Source organism: Podarcis gaigeae (genome assembly GCF_964106915.1).
Source record: "Podarcis gaigeae genome assembly, chromosome: 5".
In the NCBI taxonomy this organism is placed as follows: domain Eukaryota; kingdom Metazoa; phylum Chordata; class Lepidosauria; order Squamata; family Lacertidae; genus Podarcis; species Podarcis gaigeae.
This window is the reverse complement of record NC_139681.1, coordinates 29,510,502-29,534,914: the sequence shown is the minus strand read 5'-3', so window position 1 is coordinate 29,534,914 and position 24,413 is coordinate 29,510,502. Positions and strand designations below refer to the sequence as shown.

The 24,413-nt window shown below is 41.2% G+C and overlaps 2 long non-coding RNA genes across 5 annotated transcripts in view; one reads left to right on the top strand and one right to left on the bottom strand.

Annotated features, from left to right (window-relative positions):
* The window catches only part of LOC310845410, a 722,498-nt gene that overhangs the window by 110,414 nt on the left and 587,671 nt on the right, over positions 1-24,413 (bottom strand). The window lies entirely within an intron of this gene.
* On the top strand, positions 16,669-18,479 carry LOC310844537. The gene is made up of 2 exons (XR_014564172.1): positions 16,669-16,841; positions 18,390-18,479. It is a non-coding gene; the product is annotated as an uncharacterized lncRNA (long non-coding RNA).

The following is a 24,413-nucleotide window of genomic DNA, read 5'->3' as shown; positions in this document are numbered from 1 at the left end:
TGGGGAAAATGCTACATGATGATGCAGTTTCAGGTCAGGGAAGCTATTGACAGGGGTGTGGGTGTGTGGCTACCTCTCCTTGCCTGAATAAAGTACAAATAGTTGTACCTTTCATAAGAAACCAGAGGCTTTTCTCCTGGGCATGGTCGGCCAGTTGGTGTCAAAGAGAGACAGGACTTTTTTTATGTGCGCTACTACAGCAGCAAGGGTACTTATAGCAAAGTATTGGAAGACACAAGAACTACCCACTCTGGAAGAATGGCAGACGAAGGTGATCAACTACATGGGACTGGCCAAGACGACTGGCAGAATCCGTGACCAAGGAAAAGAGACAGTGGAGGAAGATTGGAAGAAATTTAAAGTTTATCTTAAGAATGATTATAAAATTAATGAGTGCTAAAATGTCGAGGTTAGAGAAAAAAGAGGATTACAGCTGTAAATGATTAGGTAAGAGAGAAGGGGAAAGAAAAGAGTAATTAGTTAAATTAAGTGAGGATTTGCTGAAAGAAACTTGGAAATAGGGATGCAGAAAGGAGAGGTATGGGGAAGTCGGAGAAGCAATGTTTATGAAAAGAAGGTTTTGAAATTATATTTGTGTGTGTTTATGTGTTTGTTTGTCTTTGTATAGTGTATTGTATTGTGTTTAATATGTGTTGGAAAATCAATAAAAATATTATATAAAAAAAAAAGTACAAATAGTTATTGGAGCTTAAGTTGCTCCTCCATTCATATAAAGGGGCTAATTTCCACCAACTCCTCCATCTGCAGTGAAGGATCCCCAACCACCAGGAGCAGACCTTCAAGAGGCCCAGAGGCCTGAAGTAGGAGGTAAGAAGGTCTCAATGCATGAACATGAATGCTCTTCCATTCATAGAATGAGATATAGGCTCCAGACCAATAGGCTAAAGTTATTCTGTTGGGGAGGGAAAATAACACTGAAAATGTGTTGCTTCATTTGGAAGACTCAACCAACACTTGCAAAAATTAACAGAACATTAACATCAAAAAATGCAAATCATATGTAAGTGCTCTGAACAGAAGTGCTTCTGATTTTAGCTGAATTGTTATTGCTATGCTATTTTATTACAAAAACTCAATTTAGGTGAAGACCATAGAATTATAGGTAGAACCGTTTGTTAAGTGGAATGGTACGATCTAATCTTCCGACAACAAATGAGCAATAACCATTTCAGTTTCATTGCCATTTATATGATGTGTATCTAATAAAATAGCTTAGCTTTTATTCTTGTATCTACTATCTCCATATTACAAAAGGGGAAAAAGAACCACCCTGAAGCACAATATTTAGGATTAACTTACATGAAGGGCAGCAAAATCCTCATATGGGCCCAAGTGCAGAGAAATTAGCCATGGATTCTAAAGTCTGGGAATGCTTAAGAGTGCCTGTCATATACTGCCATGTTGATCAATGGCACACAGAAGGATCTATGGGGATATGGCAGGCACTTATGGGTCTTCCATTCCCAATACTGCACAAACTTGGCCCACATGTCAATCAAGGAGGTGAGGAACAGTATTCCATTGGTCTCCATGTTGGTTTATCCATTCATAGGTGGCTTCACACAGATCACACAGTCTCATTTATATAATTTATATTGAAATAAAAGTTCAAATTACTTAGCATATTGGAGAGGTTTGTCGATTTAATGACAAAACACACCCACATCTTTTAAAAAGGTTCTTCAGTTAACTTTAAAGGATCCAGATATGCTTGAGAGATCCTCACTGGCACGTACAAGGACTTCTGGAAACCAGTTTTGTGCATACGATTTTTGTGGGCGCAAAGAGGCATAGCCTCTGCATTGTGTGCAGAAGGTCCCAGGTTCAATCTGCATCTCCAGGTAGATCTGGGAGAGACTCCTGTTTGAAATCCTGGAGAGCTGCCACCAATCAGAGTACATAACAATGAGCTAGATGGACCTGGAAGAGTTGAATGAGGAAGTTGAAAGAGGGACAATCCCACTTTCTCTCTCAGCTCTATGTGCTTTTCAAGGCTCAGACTAATTCCACTTGGTCTAACTTTCAAGATACATTAGAAAAACAGTGTGTGGGGGATGATCCAGGAGACAAACTCTAAATGTCACATGTTGGTGGAACCTGGCCTAAAGCAAACTGGTGTCATCCTGATGTTTTGGACTAACATTCCCTCCAGCTCCATGCAACATGACCAATTGCTGTGAACGATGGGAAGTGTAGTCCAAAAGATCTGGAAGGTACCAGGATGGGAAAGACTGGTCTAAGGGCACATAATACAGCTATTATGCTGAAGCTGAGCAGGTATGGGTCTGGTCGGTGCCTGGATGGGAGACAGTCTTGGAATCTCATATATACCACCTTGAATTCCATGATGGAAGAAAGGCAAGTTGTCAAAAGTGGTGAATAAGTACATAAAATATAATTATTTGTGATTATTTGTGAGCTCTCAATCTGAGCCATACGAATTCTGAACAAGGGGATGTGAACTCATCCTAACTGCTCCCCCCTCCCAAAAAAACTCAACTCTTTCTACTCTTACACAGTGATTTCCTTAAAATTACAAAAGTATGCTAAAGGCGGGAAAGACTAATATTCTAGTCATTGGTGTTCTCATGCCTTTACAGTGGTACCTTGGGTTAAGAATTTAATTCATTCTGGAGGTCCGTTCTTAACCTGAAACTGTTCTGAACCTGAAGTACCACTTTAGTACCACTTTAGCTAATGGGGCCGTCTGTTGCTGCTGCGCTGCCGGCGTACGATTTCTGTTCTCAGCCTGAAGCAAAGTTCTTAACCACAGGTACTATTTCTGGGTTAGCAGAGTCTGTAACCTGAAGCGTCTATAACCTGGAGCGCCTGTAACCCGAGGTACCACTGTCTTAAAAGGGCTGTATCTCAATGGTACAGCATCTCCATAAAATGCAGAAGGCCCCAATTTCAATCCATGCCATTTCCAGGTCTACTCCCAGTTAGTGTGGCCAACACTAAACTAGATAGTCTGACTTAGTACACAGTACTAACTTCTGTATTTTGAAGATGGCCAGGCCAATGCATTCTTCATAAACAGTTCTGAAATCATATATTTAATAAAGCCACCATTTCTGGAAGAGGGAGGCGGGTGGCGCAGTGGGTTAAACCACAGAGCCTAGGATTTGCCAATCAGAAGGTCAGTGGTTCGAATCCCCGCGAGAGGGTGAGCTCCCATTCCTTGGTCCCTGCTCCTGCCAACCTAGCAGTTCGAAAGCACATCAAAGTGCAAGTAGATAAATAGGTACCGCTCTGGAGGGAAGGTAAACGGCGTTTCCATGCGCTGCTCTGGCTCGCCAGAAGCGGCTTAGTCATACTCGGCCAATAAAGCGAGATGAGCGTCGCAACCCCAGAGTCGGTCACGACTGGACCTAATGGTCAGGGGTCCCTTTACCTTTACCTTTATTCTGGAAGAAGTTGGTAACTCAGTTGTGACAACTAGGCAATTGTCAAGATAGAACACCAACCCAATAAAAGCCAATATTGAAATAATATGATTTTAAAAAAATAAAACTGCTTGGTTAAAAAGCTCACTTAAATGATATTCATTTTCTGGGTTTATTAAGCATATTGATAATACTTAATATAAACGAGTCTAAAGATACATAGTCTATTAATCAAATTAACTACTAATACACCCTTCATAATGTGACATTAATAATGATACAGTAATATCTTCCTAATCATAGGCATAGCTTTGTACTGTTAATTAACCACCTTAGGCAAAGTCAAAAGTTATTAGTGCCCTATTTCTTTGCTCACCTATTAAATCCAGGTTGCCTACAGAGCACAGCTTGAGATCAGCCTCACACAAAACTTTTGACAAGAAAATCTATTTCTAAATATATTAAATATGTAACCCCCATTTTGGCTTCTGGCAGCACAATTGTGCTGCCACCACCTTCTGAAATTAAGTTAGGCTAATTCATGCACCTATCTCAACAACAGGAATATACATTTATGGAAGAAAAGTTTCTGACAGAAGAAAGCTCTTAGAGATGACTTTTATATAATGGTGAGTCAAATGTTTTCCCAGTTCAATTTTTGCCTCAAAATTGTTATTTCAATGAGCCTCCTCCCCATACTTATCCTATAGTTTCCATTGCCTTTTGTAACTATTCATCAGTGGTACACACACACACCACACCACCACATAGCATTGCTGCTGATTTGGTGCAAATGGCTTCTATTGAAAGGTTTCCTTATACTCACTGAAGGAGTTATCTCTTCATGAAAGTGGAGGGGGAAGGCGTGTATGAATGGAAATGAAAGGAAGCAAGTTTTGCTATTTTCTCCTTCTTCTGCAGCAAATCAAGGGAACCCGTAGAGAAAGAGGAACTGGGATCTGCAAGCACACTGCCCCATGAAAACTGCTCATGAAGCCCTGGAACCAAACCAACCCTCACTTTTTTATACTTCCTTAAGTAATCACAGCAAGTCAGGGGGTCAAAGATCATATGCTGAATTTGCTGGAGCTACATGGATTTGGCTATGTTACTGTAATGAAATGAAAAGGCAAACCATGCAATTTAGTCTGCAAGCAGTACTTCTGACAGTCGTTGCAAGAAGTTTTCAGTGAATTGTTGTGTATCCCTTTCAAAGAAGCTCTGAAAAATAACAGCACCCTTTTGATGCTAATGAAGTTTTTCATGAAATCTTCATGAACTAGACCCTACAGCTTGGATCAGTTCTAATGTTACACATCCATTTTCTGTTATATTTCAATAGCACAGGGAGCTAGTCAAACTTTCAGCTGATTGCTTCAACTCAGTAGCCAACCGTAACTCTGTCCACCAATGGTGTTTTTGTCACCTTGGGTTGCTAGCTCCCGAACAGCGGCCACATCTCTCCTAAGTTCCCCTGCCTGCCATTCCTCCCAGCCTCAAGTTTCTTCTGTTCCTCCCTGGGCGTGGAGTACTTCTCTCCCTCTACTCATCCCTGCATTATCTCTCTGCTTCTAAACCCAGTGCTTTTTGCTCCCTTGCTTCAGCAGTTCTGAATCCTATCCTATACCTCATTCTTCAGCTCCCCTGCCTCTTGGGTCCAGATTATCCATTTATCTTTCTAGCTCAGCCTTTCTGCCTCTGAAGGGTACCAGCCTCTGCCATCCTTCCTTCTGCTAACAGCATGCCACCCCCACAGCTTTTTTGCTGTTAGAATGTTTTTAAACATTCCCTGACATTGCAGCTGCTCAATTAAGGTATAAGGGGGCTTACAGGTAGATTATGCTGATGGAAGGGTGGAAAGAAGAATTCCTGGATGCCAAGCTCTAACTTTGGGGCAAGTACTCTTTGGTGGGAGAACCCCAAACAGGGATTTAAAATCACAAAACATGGAGCCAACGTAGTGTGGAAATAGGTCGTTCCAAGTTTCCTCTTAAATTTCCCTCTTCCTCTAGCATGGAAAAAGACCACGTTTGGTAAGTTAAAAATAGTTTACTTACAAACTTCAAAGATCAGATTCACATGCTTTAGATAGTTGCAAGCCAGTAAAACTTGGCTTAGAAGCAAAGGGGTGAAAGTTCCTAAATTACTGGCACAGGAACACCAGAGTGGCTTGTGAGAGTCATACAGCATGAGCTGGAACAACCAGCTCAAACCTCTTCACTCGTTATGCTTCTCAGGCAGACTGAGGGAACAAATGCTGTCCTCCTCCAAAGGTAAGCTAAACCTGGCAGGATAGCTTACTCTATGGTCTTAACACTTTAATGCATTAATTAGACTTAAGCATATTAGTTATATGAGGCTTATTAACCCACAGATTACAGTCAGTGTTAAGCCATAGGTAGATATTTAAATGAGACAATCATGTATACCTTTAAAAAAAATGCAGGGGTATTGCTGAAATGTTATACAGTGGTACCTCCAGATACGCACACCTCTGGTTGCGTATCCTTCAGGTTACACACACGGCAAACCAGGAAGTATTTTTCTGGGTTTCGCCGCATGTGGATGCGCAGAAGCGCTCTACGCACCGTGTGCATGCGCAGAAGCACTCTACGCGCAGCGCACATACGCAGAAACACTCTACCGTGCTGCGTGCATGCGCAGAACGGGCACCTCTGGTTGCGAATTCCTCAGGATCTGACCGGAGCTCCAGAATGGATACCATGCGCAACCAGAGGTATCACTGTAAATTTGACTTCCAATTTAGTTTTCATTTTCCTCTCAGGGAGACCTTTGTGTCCAACCCCCTCAAAGGAAGAAGCCTGAGTCTCCAGGGGAACCCAACACCTCTCCAGTGTGCGATCATCGCAGAAATTAAAAAATGTTGCTCTGAAGTTCAAAAATACTCTTCAGCGAAGCATCTTTGAGCTTCAGAAACGTAGTTTCTTTGTGAAAACTTTTAAAATTATGAGATAATTAATTAAAATAATAATTGTACATGCTGCGGTAACCAATCACTGTAACACAATTTTATTCAGCAACACAGGCCACAAACACCACTTATTACTGCCACTAAATGGTTGTTTTTTTGTTAATCAAAAGAAAATTGTTTAGTGTCTTTTATTTATAGCCTTGCTAGCAGAATATGAAATATTTATGAGCCACCACACACACAAACACGCACACAAAATTTCATGAATGACTGCATAAAATATATTGGGCAGACTTGTACTCACCAAGAAAATAACCTATAGTTAACCACGTTATAAATTTGTTAAGATGATGATGTGCTTTTCATATGCAATACAAAGCGGGTGTGTGTGTGTGTGTGTGTGTGTGTGTGAGAGAGAGAGAGAGAGAGAGAGAGAGAGATCAGGACTGTAATCAACATCTAGCTGTGATTTCTTTGCAGAATAAAAGGTTTATAAAAATAGTAACGAGCGTAGTGTCAAGCAAATGCATCATCAAAGAACTTCTTTTAAGATTTAATGTCAGATCAGGTTAATGTCTACATTGCATTTTCAACATTTTAATCAAACATGGAAAAGTTAGCAACCACAAATGGACAACATTGATAGTTATCAACAGGGTCAGCCTGCCCATGAAACAGACGGAGTCAGCCATCTCAGGAGACAAAATCCTGTGGGAAAGTGCGCCCATGGGTGCCCCGCCTGCCTCTAGAGAAGCAAGGAAAATTGGCGGTGGCTTCCAGCAAGATTTTGTAAGAGTTTGTGGAACTCACTTGAGATCTCACCAAAAGCCGCTGCATGACCCTGGTAAGTGAGGCTTCAACAGAGGGGGAAGCAGCGGTGGCACCTTCCTGTGATGGGCCACCTGTGGTTTTCAAGATTCAACATCTGGTGGTCTGAAGGGGGACAAGGCAGCCTGGGGGAAGTTCAGTCTATGTCTCAATAGTCACTTTCTCAGACTGGAGAGTAAAACCAAAGTCACCAGCTTTATAGGGGCAGATGGAGACCCACTGACTCATTAAGTCGACTAATCATGCCTGGTTGGTAGGTTCAGTGCCTCCTCTAGCCATCTGAGTGGCAGCAGAGCAATGCAGTACCATAGAACTTTTCAATGCATTGCACTGTAAGAAAAAGAAAACAAAAAACTGACTAGGAAATGGTGTCACTTTGCCTTTTAACTATCCAGCCTTATCCTTAATGCAGAAAGGTATAGCAGAGTCTAGCAGTGAGTGGCAGCAGTGAGTGGCAGTATCTTCCAAGGCATGCTCTTGAGTGATGAGAGGCAAGACCATCTTATCAATTATAGCAGGCCTAAAAGGTAGCTAGCTTCCTCACACTATCTCACCATTTTAATGCTATATAAAGTGGCTGTCTGGCAAGGTTTGCGTTGACTAATACAGCACAGAAAATCATTACAGTATAGAAATGCCTGTGTTGCCTATAACCAAAGTTGGATCAGATAACACCTCTATACATTATAATGGTCCGCCCAAACTTCATGTTCATCCTAAGTAATGAATAAGTACAAATTGACTGTCTTCTCGAACAACTGAACCACGGGATGTATACAGCAGACCAGGTGAGAAGCCCAAAGTTGTATCATTAGGGTGTGCATGGTTACAAACCAGAGCTTTCCCCTCTTGGAAAACCCTGCTAGCTCACATTTGAGGGGTAGAGTTTGGGACATCAGTGGGCTTGCTCAACTTGACAGTTCAGTTGAGCTCTGCTAGAGCATTGGCTGCTATTCATGGGAGCTCTCCCAGGTACTGAATGGTCTGTATCAGTGTTCTTCAACTTTGGATAACCAGATGTTGCTGAACTGCAACACCTATCGTTCCCAGATGGCTTACTCAATGGGATTAGGGAGCCAAGGGTGAAGAACACTGGTATAGATGAGCTGTCTAGGAAACTGCTCTCGTTAGTGACAAGGGCTCACTCCCTAATCTTTGATCCCAGCATCCTGCTGCTTGCCTCCAGTTGCCCCTGTGCAAGATTGCCCTCCATCCAGTTGTAGATGCTTAATCTACCTGAAACATAACAAAAATATTAAAAGATGGGATAATTTCTCTAGTTCTTTGAAAAATATGCTTGTCACTGGCTTCTGATTTCCCAGGCTTTATTGATATCTTTTTTTTAATAGATATAATCAACTCAGAATCATAGACTGTGCAACAGCAAAGGAGGAATTAATTTGGTCTTTGATTTTATAACTGTTCTTTTACCACTAAAAAAAACCCCTTTAAAATGGTATATTGGCCTTTTGGCTAAAGCTGTTGTCACAGACACTAAATGGATTACTTTCATTTCTTCCTTTCATGTGTTGCAACCTCTAGATGCCCAACTTCTGCTGTGGAAAAGCTTCTTTTTTATATAGACTTATCAGTTTTTACTGTGTGCTCATGGGGGTTTATCCTTTTTTTAATTCACAGGATCAAACACTCAAGATGGCTCATAAGCACACCATCCACCATAGCAGCTGTAACAAAATAAACTCTATGTTGGCTGTAGTGCTTTTTGATTATCTCTGCCCTAGCAAGTGTGATTACATCTCTATCTATCATCTCCAAGAAAGAGAGATGAAACACTCAGAGCCTTGTTACTGTTTATTGGAAGGGGCCCAGTGCTGAGGCTGGCTGGCTGGCTTTAGCTGTGAACCTGGCTCCGCTAGTTGGCCTTGGTCAACCAACTATCAAGATTCCTTGGTCTAATGCTTGTCACCAATCCACAAACATATAAGCTTAGTGCATTTTAACTTTTAAAAAAGCTTGAGTTGGATCCAGGGCCTCTATTTCACATATGCAGTACTACAATGACTTGAAATTAGCATGTGATTTTTCACAAATGCCAGTTCTTAAATTTGCTGTTTGGGAATGTATGTTTGATCCCCTTTCTCTCTTTTACACATATGACCACTTATACAATCAGCAGAATAGTTAGCAAATTTGTTGTTGCTGTTGCTTTTCTGGACTGTGCTATGTGTGTGTGTGTTGCTCCCTAAAACAACTCCATACACAAAATTAGAAGTCAGAAAAAAACTTTAGTCTGGACTTCACTTTGAGATACTAGTTTTTTATGTGCAAGAATCTTGCAACTAAGCATCCCTGATAAGACTGTTGTCCACAATCTGCTTAAATACCTTGAGTAATTTAAGGGCACATTACCCCATGAGGCAGTTTCTGTCCCCTGGTTGAACAACTCTTGCCATTACAAAGTTTTTCTGAACATTTAGCTGAACTCCACTTCCCTGTTATTTCTACCTATTTGTTCTAGTCCTTCCCTCTAGAGAAATCTAGAACATGTTCATTACATCTCCTGGGTGGCATACATAATAGGGGTGGAGACATTGATCTATTTCATTGTCTTAGTTCTTTTCATTTTTGCAATCTCAAATTTCATCCTCACATTCTCAGCAATGGGGGGGGGGGTTTCTCCAGAAAATTTATCATTTATTTATTGTCCGCCCTTCGGTTCCAGACCAGTTTATAACATTATTAACATTATTATTATTATTTAAAAAACCAGCCCACTTACAACTATAAGTGGGTCCAAAGAACATACACTTCATGTGTTAAAAGTGTTTTGGCAAGAATTTATCCTAATAAACACATTTTTGTATGCAGTTTTCACTAATATACATATATTTGCAAACAACTTCCACTAATGTAATGCATTTTGTTTTCACTTCTATATGTATTTTATCCACATTTTCCCCTAATACATGCATTATTGTGCACATTAACTGGATAACGGCACTGCAAAATTTGGAAAAGTGTGAATTCCAAAGGATGACAATTTTGGTTCATGTATTGTTTTGAGAAGTATTAATTTCGTCATTTCTGATTAAAATGCAAACAAATCTAAATTCCTCCTTCCTCCCTAGAAATACGCACCTGCAATCCCTTCCTGAAACCTGAAATAGTTTGGCCATGCTTTCCCACTTGATTCTGCTGATTGCAGTAGAAACCTCTTCCCAGAAAGCCTAGTGTCTGAATGCCCTCAACATTAAATAGAATCATAGACTTGTAGAGATGGAACGACCCAAAAGGTCATCTAGTCCAACCCCCTGCAACTCAAGTGGTGATAGGACGAAACAGATGTCTGCCCAGAAGACAGCCTTAGCATACAGTAATGCTAAACAGGTATCAAAGATCATGTGATGCATTATCTGTTAGTAAATGTTATGTACAACTTTAATTTCAGTATGGGATAATAAGATAAAGGTAAAGGGACCCCTGACCCTTAGGTCCAGTCGTGACCAACTCTGGGGTTGCGGCGCTCATCTCGCTTTATTGGCCGAGGGAGCCGGCATACAGCTTCCAGGTCATGTGGCCAACATGATTAAGCTGCTTCTGGCGAACCAGAGCAGCGCATGGAAACGCAGTTTACCTTCCTTACCTATTTATCTACTTGCACTTTGAGGTGGTTTCGAACTGCTAGGTTGGCAGGAGCAGGGACCGAACAACAGAAGCTCACCCTGTCACGGGGATTCGAATCAACGACCTTCTGATCGGCAAGTCCTAGGCTCTGTGGTTTAACCAACAGCGCCACCCATGTTCCCATGGGATAATAGAGCATGGTAAATGAAAAGCTGAATTGCACAGCCGGCTGAGGCTTAGTGAGGGCAGCAGGTCAAGCAGTGTGTGGCCACGGCAGATTCTCACTGGCCTTGGGCTAGCAGCCTAACATAATCAAGCACATTCAGCTATTTGAATGCTGCTGCTCCTGAGAATGTGCGGGGTGGGTGGATGGATAGGAATCTGGGGTGTGACACTGGCAGTCAAGTCACCAGGATTTGTGCTCAACAGCTTTTGAACAGCCAACCTCAGTTTGAATTATTTAAACAAGATTAAAGGAAAACCATATCCTTTCAACTGTTTTAGGCTTAGTTTGACCATACGTTGGCCTGACACTGTATGCATTTTTCAGGTGGTGCTATTTGCCAAAGGCAGTTATACCAGCTCCTCAGAGAAAGGTTAGAGGAGTTTCTCCAGCCACTGGATACCGTCACCAGCTACCTAGGGATGTTGTTACAAGCAGCTTCCTAGGGATGTTGTAAAAGCTCCTTCTCTATCAGCTCAAGACCCAGAAAGATAGTAAACAACAACAAAAGTGCTTCTCAGGCATATTGTGAAAGGGGGGGGTGAACAATGTGAATTGGGTGCAATGGACTGCTGGAAGAAGTGAGAATCATTCCAAATCTTTGAAGATAAATTAACTTTAGGAAGTTCATGTAAGCAAAGGTTTACATCCCTTCCTCCCCCTACAACCAATGGGAATATAGTCTTGTTGTCACTGTACACCACACTCCAAGAAATCAGACATCTGCTCTTGAATTTGAAGTACAGAATAGAATGTCTTCATTACAGATCTCTTTTCCATTGTCTCTGGGGCATGCCCACCATTTCATTCTATCCATCTATTTAACTTATCCAAATGGTGGGTTTCTAATTCACACTGCACAGCCTTAGCTTCCAGACTTCCAGTGTTGTTACTGCCCTCTATTTTGAATGTTTTTCAATGGTTAGCCTATTTCTAATTAGTTGGATTATGAATCTACACAAGTCCTGACTCCCTAATCACATAGATTCTCATGGGATCATGCCAATCACAATTTGTACATGCAAATATTTAGTTCTTTCTGCAAATGTGCTTCTCCCTGTATTTTGATGGCCTTCTCCTTGTTACCACCAGCTCCCACAAGAAAAATAACATTATCCCAGAGGAATCACAATGTCTGCTGTGATTATAAAACTGCAAGCAGCAGAGTATTAAAATTTATCATTCGTTTACAGGTTTTCAGATTGGCATCATCATGTTAATAGCTTCTGTGTGATTTCTGGTGTTTATGAAATTTATTACTGTAGTTGACCCCTATTATTGCTTTCCTTCCTTGAGGTTGCCACTTGATAGATTTTTCTTTTAAGTTTAGGAGGAAAGAGAGAAAGGAAGCTAAAAGTGGCAAATGTTCTTTTCAACTACCAAAAGGCAGCAGTACATGAATGCTGTATTCTTTCCCTTCCCTTGCTTTTGATTCTACAAGGCTCCTTCCAGCAAGGAAAGATTGAAAGAGAATACAAAATGTAACACAGACCCTGTCTGGTGAATTGCGCTAGCTCCGCCAATCTAGTTGACGTATGAAGGAATGAGAAAAGTAAATGGCAGAAAACATCATCCCATAAGAAACAGATACAATGTCAGTAAACAAGGCAGCTTGGATTGAGTGACATACAAGCTTCTAATGTCAAGGAAAGCAAGCTACCTGTACAAGACTCTTTGTTAATCAATGCACAACCAGATGGGGGGGGGGGGGGATTGTCAGCATTCAAGTAGATGAGTGCCTAACTGGTTTTACCTGAATGTAGTAGAATTTCACACTGGGTCTGTATTTGGCCCAGCTTCCATCTTGTCCTATCTTTCTATGAAACTCAATTGCACAGATTATTTAATCTCATTTAAATATGTTTATCCTTCTCCAAAGCTTAAAGTGTCTTGCAACAAAAATCTAAACTGTAGCTATTAAAAAGTGCGCAGGTTGCCTTTCTGAATGCAGTAAGAACAGATATAATTTCACAGGCTTAATGTTTGTATAAAGAAATAATATAACTAGAAGCAAATGTTACATGTACTTAGAGGCAAAAAGCCAAACGAGACGGACCATTAACTGCTGAACACAATTAAGGTGCATATTTTGTTATGTATATAGCAGTTGTGGGGAAGCAACTTCCAACCCTTCTCTCCCTGTCACAGTCCTGGCAAAGGGCCCCTCCCAGAAGCTGCTCTTTGCATTTCAAGGGAAGTTTCCATGTTCAGTTGTGGCTCCCTGTTTGTGAAACATCCTCCCCACTGAGGTCTCCCTGGAGCCTTCTTTGACATATTTTCAGTGTCAGGTAAAAACTTACCTTTTCCCCAAGGCTTTTGAGAGACTGCAAAGATATTGATTGCTGTTAGTTGTGCTGCTGAAGCTTTCTGCAGGGGGTTGCTTTGTGTATTTTTTAATGAATTGCACGCATTTTCATAAATGTGTTTTTATTATAAGGTATTTTTACTTATGCTCTGAAATATGTTGTAAGTTGCCTGGAGGCCTTTTTGCAGAACAAGTGGCTAGCAAGTTGTAATCATAATAGGAATGATAAGGAAAAAAATGAGCTTTCCCTTGAAATGTAAACAACTTAAAAGAAGGGATTTTTGCCAGGACTGTAGTAGGAAGAGGAAGCATTCAACTCTCTCTGCTCATGCTCCAGATCTCTGAGACTGCTGAGGTCTCCCCACATGTGCTGTTTACATAACCAAAGATGTGCAGATTAATTGTACGAATGCAATTACTACCACTTCTTGTTTAGCCATGGTCAGGGGAAAGAGAGAAGAAGAGAGTAGACGGACTTGAGGTTAGGTTTGCTATCATTTAGGGGGCGGGGAGAAACAGGAAGAGTTGCTAGCCACACAAATGACCCAAGAAAGTGGAGGTAGGACGGCACAAATGCTCCCCCCATGTGGGTGACACTTTTCTTTCCAACAGCGGTGGTGAATTCAGTGGCATCTCAAGTGGGGATGGGAAGGAAAGTCACTTGGCTTTTAGGGGGGGAATTTACAGTGATGAAAGATAGGGGCCTTTTTCATTCCTTAAAAAAAATTGGTAAAGGGTGCATAGCGGGGCAAATGCACAAAACAAAGCTCTGGGGCCAAAATTGTCTAGCATCCTCTTCAATATACAAATCAGTGTTTGCTTCTCATCTGACAGTAGCCCAAGATGGGGATCATTTCAATTTACACTTCCTCTTCTCCCATCCTCAAACGGAAAGAACAAAACACCAATTTCCTCCAAGGGAAGACATCCCATATGCCATTTTGCTGCCTTCTGATGGGACATCCTCCCTCAAATAATATTTTATGTGGTGACTTCGAGTGTGCTTTATCTTTATCCTCTATGGCCTGAGGAGTTTCACTTCAGTTGTAAGTTACTGAAATGAATGTTAGGATCAAGCATAAAAGCTTGCTAGATAATATTGTTTATCTTTATCTTCAGTGCATCTTACTATTTCCTCCATTCACTTATCTAAAGCCTTTAATAATAGTAAAAAATACTTGAAATTCAAAGCCTGAAGTTGACTAAGTGCTTTGCCTAACCACAGGACCATCTCAACCATATGCTTAAATGGCTATTGATTTTCAAGGAGAGGTGAAGAGAAATAATAGGATTGAGTTTGGCTGGCAGGGACCACTGGCCTTGAGAAGCATTATTTCCCTACTCTCAGCAAATCCCATAGCTCTGAAATTTCTCTGACTTCAAAGTCAGGGAGAGCACAGAGGTTGCAGCAACAGCTGATTATTAAATGGGCAGATCTCAGCTGAAAATGCTTACCTGTCTGTTGTAGTGTGGGAGGAGCAGAGTTTTCCAGCTGTCTGGAACACAAATTCCCTTTTAATTGTTTTAAAAGCAGAAAGAAAAGTCATCACACCACCTCATACTTGTAAGAATGTGTGGCCCAAACTGCCCCCACAAACATTCCCGCCCCCCGGGTTCACTCCTCCTCACAACTTCAGAATTCATAAGGAAACAGGGCCCAGGAAGCTGCATTTTACTAAGCCAGACCATCTAACTCAGCATTGGCAATGACTGGTAGCAGCTCTCCAGCAGTTCAGGCAGGGGTCTCTCACAGATCTACTTGAAGATGCCAGGGCTTGAACCCAGGACCCTCTGCTGAGCCACCACCCTTCCCCAAGCCCCTCCCTCAGTGATGGTTGGTACCCAATGTGACTAGTAGGGTGTAATGCGGGGGGAGGGGGCAACAATAGGTGGAGCCAGAGTCAATGGCAGGCAGAACCAACTCCTGAATGGTTGTAAGAAGGCAGGCAGGCAAGGGCTGATGGGGCAGTGCTGTGAGTGATGAGCACAGGTCAGAATGGAAATTAATGCTTTCTTATATCCCTAGTATTGCAGCCCCTCACACTCTGGATCTCTCTGCCTATTGGTATCAGGCGGGGACCTTCACTGTACTCTTCTCAGTGCCTGTTTAAACATTTCATTTAAGCAAGCATAAACATGACAGAATGCATCGTGTTTAATCTGGCATTAGGTCATGGTTGATTTTAATTTCTTTAATGTTTTTAATACAGTGGTGCCTCGCTAGACGAAATTAATCCGTTCCGCGATTCTCTTCGTCTAGCGGTTTTTTCGTCTTGCGAAGCAAGCCCATTGACAGCTTAGCGGATTAGTGCTAGAGCTGTCAAGCGGCTTCCAGCGATCAGCTGTTAAGCGGCTTATCAGCGGAACAGCTGATAAGCGGCTTAGCGGCTTAGGAAAAGGGCAAAAAAAAGCAAAAAAAAACCGCTGGGGGACGCAAGATTTTTTCGTCTTGTGAAGCAACCCCATAGGGAAATTCGTTTTGCGAAGCGCCTCCAAAACAGAAAAACCCTTTCGTCTAGCGGGTTTTTCGTCTTGCGAGGCGTTCGTCTTGCGGGGCACCACTGTATTAGTGGTTTTTAACCAATAATCTTATTGTTTTATTCCTGCTGTAAAGTGCTTTGAGCTTTTACTACAACCAATGTTATGAAATAAAAATAAGTAAATGAAGAGGTCTGTGGTCAAGTACATGCTTGGATACTGCCTGAAGCACTGAAAAGTTACTAACCATCAGTGTAATACTGAACTTGCTGGAGCAATTGTCTGATTAGGATGCTTCTAACATGACATTCCAATCTTAAATGTCTCGGGTGAGCTAGATGGTGGTTTCCCCTTCTTTGAAAGGAGACTGTGTTTTAAAAGATGGTATTTTTCAAGGATGTAAACAAATCAGACATTAATTGTTTTTTACACCTCACTGTTCCCAGTTAACACTGCAAGAGGATTAGCACAAATAAAAAATGTGAAAAGAGAAACTATGAAATAAACCATGCAACATTCACAAACTCATGCACATAAAAAGCAGAAATCAGTCAAAGATTAGAATTTTGAAAGCTAGTTAGGATCCCAAGCCAACAATCCATCATTTTACTATTTCAGTGGGACTACCTTTCTGCTGTAGTGTATATGGAGAAGTAGGAGGAAGCCCAAGTCCCTCAGTTAAGGATTTTTCAGCAAATCTACTATATATTTTGGAAAGTTGTATGTTTGTTCACTATGTATTTGGATACCACTTTAGATATTGTAACCAAATTTTGCATGATTGCTCCTAAAATCTAGGAGATTTCTGCTTATGTATGGATACAATAGTGCAGTAGATAAACAGATGCAACTAATAAAACTCATTTCATGCATACTTCTCAATCAATATTCCTGGGTTTCTTTTGCAGATCATTCCACTGACTATAGTTGATGGAAAATGGTAAATTCACCTGAGAATGAGGGCTTCCTTCACAGTTACTAATTTTCAACTGATTACAAGACCGCCGCCCCCCTAGCTGCAGCAGCTTCATGTTGTTGATCAGTGAAAAGTCTGAAATACGTTCACACTGGGGGAGTGTCAATGTAGGCCCAGGGACCTGAGATATTCTTTGGGCAAAGCCCCATATTGATTCCATTGCCACAGAAGCATGATATCTCTTCCTGGCTATGGGGATCAAACCCATGATGGCTGGAATTCTGGGGACTTGTCTCCCACCCCAGCCCTGTTCTGTTGCCATGACTGCAACATCACTTGATTACTGTGACATTACTGCCACCTTTGACTGGCAGTGCACACTGGGCTATCATTGCTATTGTTTCCACTCCGTAAGAGTACCCAACTTCTATGTATTCTAACGTTGCATATGCACAAGGTCTCAAGAAATGCAAGTTGGACCCAAAGAGAGGATAGAGTCAGCATGACCATTACCCACAATGTATCCACTATACCAATTCAGAACATCTGCATGATGTTACTGAGAAGTGCAGGGGATGTGGCCTTTGAAAACCATTTGCTCAGGAGCACAAGTGTGGAGAGTGCTGCTGCACTCAGGTCCTGCTTACAGACTTCCCATATGTATCTGGTTGGCCACTGTGAGAACAGTGGACTAGATGGCCTGGCCTGGAAGGATGTGTCTTGTGTTCTTATTGTGGTCGTAAAAAAGCAAGAAAGAGAGAATCGTACAGAGGCAGGAACGGATGGACAGTAATGAGACAGTTCCCCATTTTCTGAGTTTGCCCCAAAGACTACTACCTAAAGGAGAAAAAAATTATTCAGACTATTTTCAAGCAAAAAAGAGCAATTTGGTATGGTGTACTATAGTGCAATACTCACTGAATTATACTTTTTAAAAATCACATATACTTTATTCCCATAACTGAGTGAATTTCACTCCTCAGAATTTACAACACACACACATACACGGGTGTGGGTGTGTGTGTTATGGTTCTTTCATAATCAGTCATTCAGGCATATTCCTTACACTATTCCTTTGTTTAAAAATAGTACCATAAATCCATTATTAACATAATTATTGATGATCTACACTCCATTAGTTCATAAAGCCTGACAAACTATCAAGTGTTCAACCACCATCAGCGTTTTCTTGACTGCTTTACGATACAGATAGATTGAGTAGGCTGAGCTTTAATTCCAGTTTTGTAATAATGCTACTGGGTAGACGTGATCTGGCTTTCAAATCATTGCAGCAATGCAGATGGAAAAATTAAAACATATTTTACTCCAAAAGAACATAAACAAATCATTTCCACTTCACACTTGTGGCATTCAATTTATTATATTTTTTAATGCAAGCCAGTCTACTCCCAACCTCCCCTTGTATATTACACTGATTATATGCTGGCTGGAAATCTGGGATACCCACTAAGTTATGTCAAATATTACAACCTGGGTTTGAACTTTCATAATTGACAGCCATGCTCATCAGTGGCAGACCTATTGTTATTATTTCTTAGAATGGAAAAAGTGTGGTACATCGGCTTCTGTAGTTCTCAAAATTACCATCATTAGTTGTTCTCTGAGAAAGCGTCACTTGCAAATAAATCATACAAATTACCATGCTTGTTGTTATTCATGTAACACCAGTCACTGATGTGCCTGTTGCTTTGCAGGGTAACTGTAAAGAAGACAGGTTCCTGCCCTGAGGAGCTTACTGTCTAATGGATGAAAGAGACAATCCATTAAATGTGTGACTACATTTACTTTGTCGTTGTCCCCTCTCCTTTAAAAATAGCAGCTGTATGGAGGAAATCAGGCTTAGCACTGCTGCACATGCAGTGCGGTTTAACCCTTTCCTCCTATACTGTAGTTCTGGGGGAAATAATCTCATGAAGTGGCTGTTGACCCTGGGAGAGAAGCTGCCACTGGATGCTGGATTTAAGGTGCTTCTTCTTATGAATTATGAAGGCTCTCCGTATGAATTATGAACAGAGCTGACAGCACTTAAATACTTATAAATAAGTTAATCAATGATATGCCAAAAAAAACCCTACAATTATTATTTTGCCATTTACATGCCAGAAAGGATAGAAACTGTTGATAATCTTTAAATGTCAGAAATTGGAATATCTTTATCTGTGTGACTGCACCATGGCAAGTAACAAGTAAGATAAGGGGGAAATAAAGTTATGAACTAAAAGTAAAGCACAGTCATATTATGACTTTTTTTGTTAACAAATACAGCTCTGGTAATATCGTAAGAGCATAAGAAGAGCCTCGCTTGATCAAATTCAGGTCAAATTTCCATGTAGTCTGGCATCCTGTTCACACAGTGGCCACCTAGATGACACACTTAAACCTCAGTGTTCCCTGTCTCACATAGAAGGAAGCTGGCTCTGATCTTAGAATCATGACAGTCTCCTTCCCCCAATAACCCTTACAAGGTAGGGAAAACAAGAGGCTTGGGATACTGGCTCCCCTGGCTTCCTCTATGAAGAAATCCACTGTGTTTAAACTGTGTTTTGATAATGCATTCTGTCATTTGCAATGTATTTGATGGGGGACGTCTTCTGCCTGGTGAGGTAAAAGTCCATGTTGGCTGGTGTTCATAGTGAACAGTCAGAAGAAGAAGACATAAGTGGATGAGGATCGAGGAAGAAGAAAGAAGACTTGAAAGAAAGGCAGAGTGGCTTGGTGACCGAAGACTTGCTCAGGTAGTTGAATCATCTTGGCTCAGGTTGAAGAGACGGGGAGAGAAGCTATCCAAAGCACTGAGTGAGAGAAGTGAGAGGCAATCTGGAATGCTAGACTCTGGGGCCTGGTAAGCAGGGCCGGCTCTCCCATGAGGGCCACAGCTGGGAGGGGCGGCAGATCCAGTCCTGAGACACATGCACCACTTGCTGCTTCCAACCCTTGTCACCCAGCTCCCTCCTCCTTCTCCAATGCCCCTTGCCCCTCTGATGCCCACAAAGTCATGAGGGAGAAAACATATTGTGTCTTCCCCACTGCCCTCCCCTGAAGTGAGGCTAAAATCTGCAGGATGCTCCTTTACGATCAACTTCTCTGCAGGGAAACTGCTTGCAAGCAAGCACCCCACAGGATTGATGCCTCAGCTGAACAGCTGTTGAGTGAAGGTGGTGATCCTGCAGGGTGGAGAATTGTAGGGCACCTACTTTCTCCTTCCTGCCTGATGCGCCACGCCCTGGCAGCCCTGGAGCACTCTGGGCCATCAAAAGTGACTGTAGTGATTTCTGGCTGTCTCAACCCACCTTGAACAATGCCCAAATCTCTCTGAATAGGCCCAATTTGGCTTGGGATTTGCACCTTGGTCAAAATCAGTGCACAACCCTATGAAATACCCGTGTCCCTCCACACCCTCCTAGAAAAAGGAAGGACATCCACTGAATAAAAAACTGGGATAACTGAGGAAAAGAGTCCTGTTGTCTTACTGCTGACTTTTTAAAAAATCCTTAAAAGAGGACACATTTAATGCAATCTTGTTGCTTACAAGAAGCAACTTTGCTTTCTGGTACCTTAGGAGTTTCGGAAAACAAGAACTTTTGTTTGCCGTGGAGCTGGAGAATATTTTTTAAAGCTAGCTGGGAGACAAGGTAGAAATCATACAAAAGTATGTTTGATGAGAAGGGAGGCTGTTCCTTCGTGACTTCTCCCCGAAATAATGACTACTGTCCATTTTTTTTGCTGTCAGGAAAGATATGTTTCCACAGGATGTCAAAAGCTCCTGGCTTAACAATGTCCCTGGCCTGCCACCTTTTCAAGCAAAACTCTGTTGTAGTAGCTGGTTGTCTTAGCAACATCTCCAGTACATGACAGCCCCTAGCAGTCTGACACCTAAAAAGGAAGAAAGCAACAACTCCACAAAAGGAGCATATTGTTCTGTCAAAGATTGTTTCTTACATTGTGCAGAATAAGATACTAGACTGAGATAACAGATGACTGCAAGTGAGGCGCAAGGTCATGTTTGTGAATGCTCTTTTAATTTTCATCTATCTATTATATTCTGCACATATAATAAACAAGCATATGAAGAAGAGAGCTATGCTAGGTCTCTATCTCAGGGGTCACCAACTTTTTTGGATCCATGGGCCCATTTGCAGACTGGTGAAACTGTCATGGGGAACTCACACACCACCCGCAATTAAGTACATATCATACCCTATTCTATTGGCTACAATGGGGTGATTTTCAAGCCAAATTTTAGTTGGATGATAGGACCCTGTTGCAACAGGGAAGGCCTCTGCAGGCACTAGCTGTGAGACCCCTTCTCTATCTGATGTGCTAACCATATATTAACTACATCCCTGGGTTTGTTTTTGTTGTTGTTTTCTTGAAGAGCTTTGGGAAATCTTAAGTTAACATTCTTTAAAAAGCCAGAAGCCTTTCTGCTTGGAATTTTAGGTAAAGACATTCCAAAAAATTAAGAGAAATTTTTCTATATGCAACGGCTGCAGCCCGAATACTGATCACAATGAATTGGAAAGGGGGAAAAGTTCCAACCTTATCAGATTGGCAGTGCAAATTACTGGAATATGTGGAAATGGCACAACTGACTAACAGGCTAAGAAGTAATACAAGACAATCATTTATTTAAAAATGGGATATGTAAAAGAGATATCTACAGAATAATAGCGGTACAATCTATGGCAGTGTTTGAATGACCCTTGTCTAAACAAACTGTTAAGAAACAAGCAAAAAGAAAGTATTAGAAAGTACAGAAAGAGTAAGGTAATAATGATAAGTACATTCATCACCAGAAAGGTTATATGCATCGGGAAATGATAGGAAATCTATTCTATGTTAGCAAAAAAGATAGGAAAAAAGAGATTGCATAAATTTAATTTAAATTTATTTTTTGTAAACATATATAAGATGATTAGTACACGATTGTTTTCATTTTAGCATGTTGTGTATGTTATCTATGAATTTCAATAAAGGATTTGGGGGGGGGGGGAGAGAAAGAAAAGCTTTGGGAAATCATTCAAAACTATGACATACTACCTTCAGCCCAAGGTGGCACAGTCCAGGATATCCCATTATATCTGCCTACTGTACATAATATGCAGACACGGTCAAATCATATTCACTTCCTCTGTAAAATAGATCATGATGAGATCAATTAGCAGCTCACTGGGGTTTGGGACAGGAAGGAGCTTTTCCCAGTCCTACCTAGAGGCATGGGATTGAACCTGGAAATTTTTGCATGCAAAGCATATCTTCTACCACTGAGCTACATATGATCAATTTCACTTCTCCCTTAAGAATAACTGTGGTATAAAACAACTGGTAGCACCACACCCACTACAACTTACTCCAGTCAGCACGAATCCTCACTATGGCCTCTGATTTCTTCCCATATGATCTTCAGATCACAAAACAACAAAAGAGAAAACTGCCATATATTCAGTGTATGCCTGGTCTTATTGATACAAGTTCAACAGGGATTCAAATCAGCAGAACAAAGGAAAAACTCCACTGTGAAGCATAAAACAGCCCATTGCCTCATTAGTATGATGTATCACACTCTATAGTGTCCCACAAAGATCTCACTTTCCTTTAGGAAAACTGCAAGTACACATCTTGTCCCTCAAATTCCACTGTACGTAGGCACAGCGACATAGAAATGTGATCATCAGGCATGATTAGAGAGAAGCAAAACCTCTCTATTTATGCGGATACAAAAATTAAATCTAAGGAAGAACAACAAATATTTATACAACATCAGCCAGTGGTCTGACTCTTTTACTAATGTAAGAGGAGGGAAGGCAAATTTCACAAATTTCCCATATTTGTTGCAGCCTCTTGCACACCCTGAAAAATCTATTCTAGAAGGTTGGGGACTCTCCAGAACAGCATGGAAGAAAATTACCCTTCCCTTCCATTGGTGGAAGCATCTGTTGGAACAAAATATTCTACATAAGTGGAAGAGATGCATCAGATGTCAAAGGTCTAATTCATGTTTGGAAATCTACCAATTCAATTTGTATTTTCAAAATGTAAACATTTTCATTAGTTATATTAACATTACTCATCTTGATTCTCTGGGGTAAAATCAGTGAAATCCAATGTTTATAGAGCAGGTACCCTTCTGTTTGAAAGCCTCCTAGGCAGGAAATAACTGAATTGGACTGCTAATCCTAACACTGTTTACCTGTAAGAAAGCCTCACTGAATTCAATAGGACTGACTTCTGAGACTTGAAGCAGAAGCACCCCTACTGGTGAGCCATCTATATTCCCTCCCCACCCCAAAAGTAATAGTTGTGTTTTAATTTGTAATATAGGCACATTCTCCCAATAAGGAGAGGAAGATGATGAAACACTCCCAGCTGTTGAAACACTCAAGTTACTTGGATAATTAAGAACATAACGAAAACCCTGCTGGATCAGTCCAAAGGCCCATTGTCCAGCTTCCTGTTCCCACAGTGACAAACCAGATGCCTATGAGATTCACAACAACCATTGTTCAAAGACATATTGCCCCCAACACCGGAGGCAGAACATAGCTTTTATGGCTAGTAGCCATTGGATTTCCTATCCTCCATTAATTTGCTTTATCCTCTTTTAAAACCATTCACATTGGTGACCAATACTACATCTTGTGATTTATTTATTTTTGGTCTCTCCTGAATCTTCCAACATTCAGCTTCATTGGATTATCCCATGTCCTCATGAAAAGAGAGAGGGAGAAAAACCTCTCTCTATCTACTTTGTCCATACAGTTCATTTTGCACACCTTTATCATGTTTTCCCCCCAAACCTAAAAAGCAACAGTGAAGAGATTTTATTGCAATATATGTTTGACTAGGCTCCCAAGATTCTCAGTGCTGGAGGAAACTAAATTCTCCAACAACTGGCCTGTCTATTTTAATTTATTTTATTTGGCTAGCTATAAGGTGAGCGGTGCATCATCACTCCACTACCTTTTCCTTCTTTTTGAATTAGATTCCATTCAGTTTCCCCAATGGCCTCAATCTGCATAAAAGAAGCTTGAGAAGTAGGTAAACCTAAGTTGAGGTAGGTAAAACTAAGTCTCTTAACAATGCAGTGTCCTTGTCGGAACATACATGGATGCGTTAAAATCTTCCTCCAGTGGGATACGATCACTCATTCAATAAAAATCATTCATATTTCAACTCTTACCAAATCATATTTTTTTCTTTGTGAGGGAAGCTGTCAATTATGCAGTGTTTAATCTGTCTGTTTTACATGTAGAACAATTATTACTGGTTCCCTGGCTTCTCCAAAGCACAATCCATTTCAATATAAGTTCTTTTGTCTGTCTTCCTACCAACCACAGTTCTTTCCTATAACTAGTATGCAGCATTTTGAATTTCAGGCTTGGTACTTTCATGAAGCAACCGTAGAAAATGGTAAGGGCAGGGGTGGCAGAGCCCTACTCATTTGCCTCACTGACCACTGCTGCCACCACTTACCGCTCTGGCGTGGCTCATGTACAGAGCTCTTGGGAGATTTAGACAAATGGATGGAGGAGAGGGCAATTGATAGCTACTAGACATGATGTTATGCTCTGCCCTCCGCAACTGGAGGCTGTAATGTTTCTGAATACCAGTTGCTGGAAACCACAGAGGGGGAGAGTGCTCTTGTTTGTGGGCTTCCCTTTGAGGCATCTGGTTGACCACTGTGAGAACGAGACGCTGGACTAGATGGGCTATTGGTC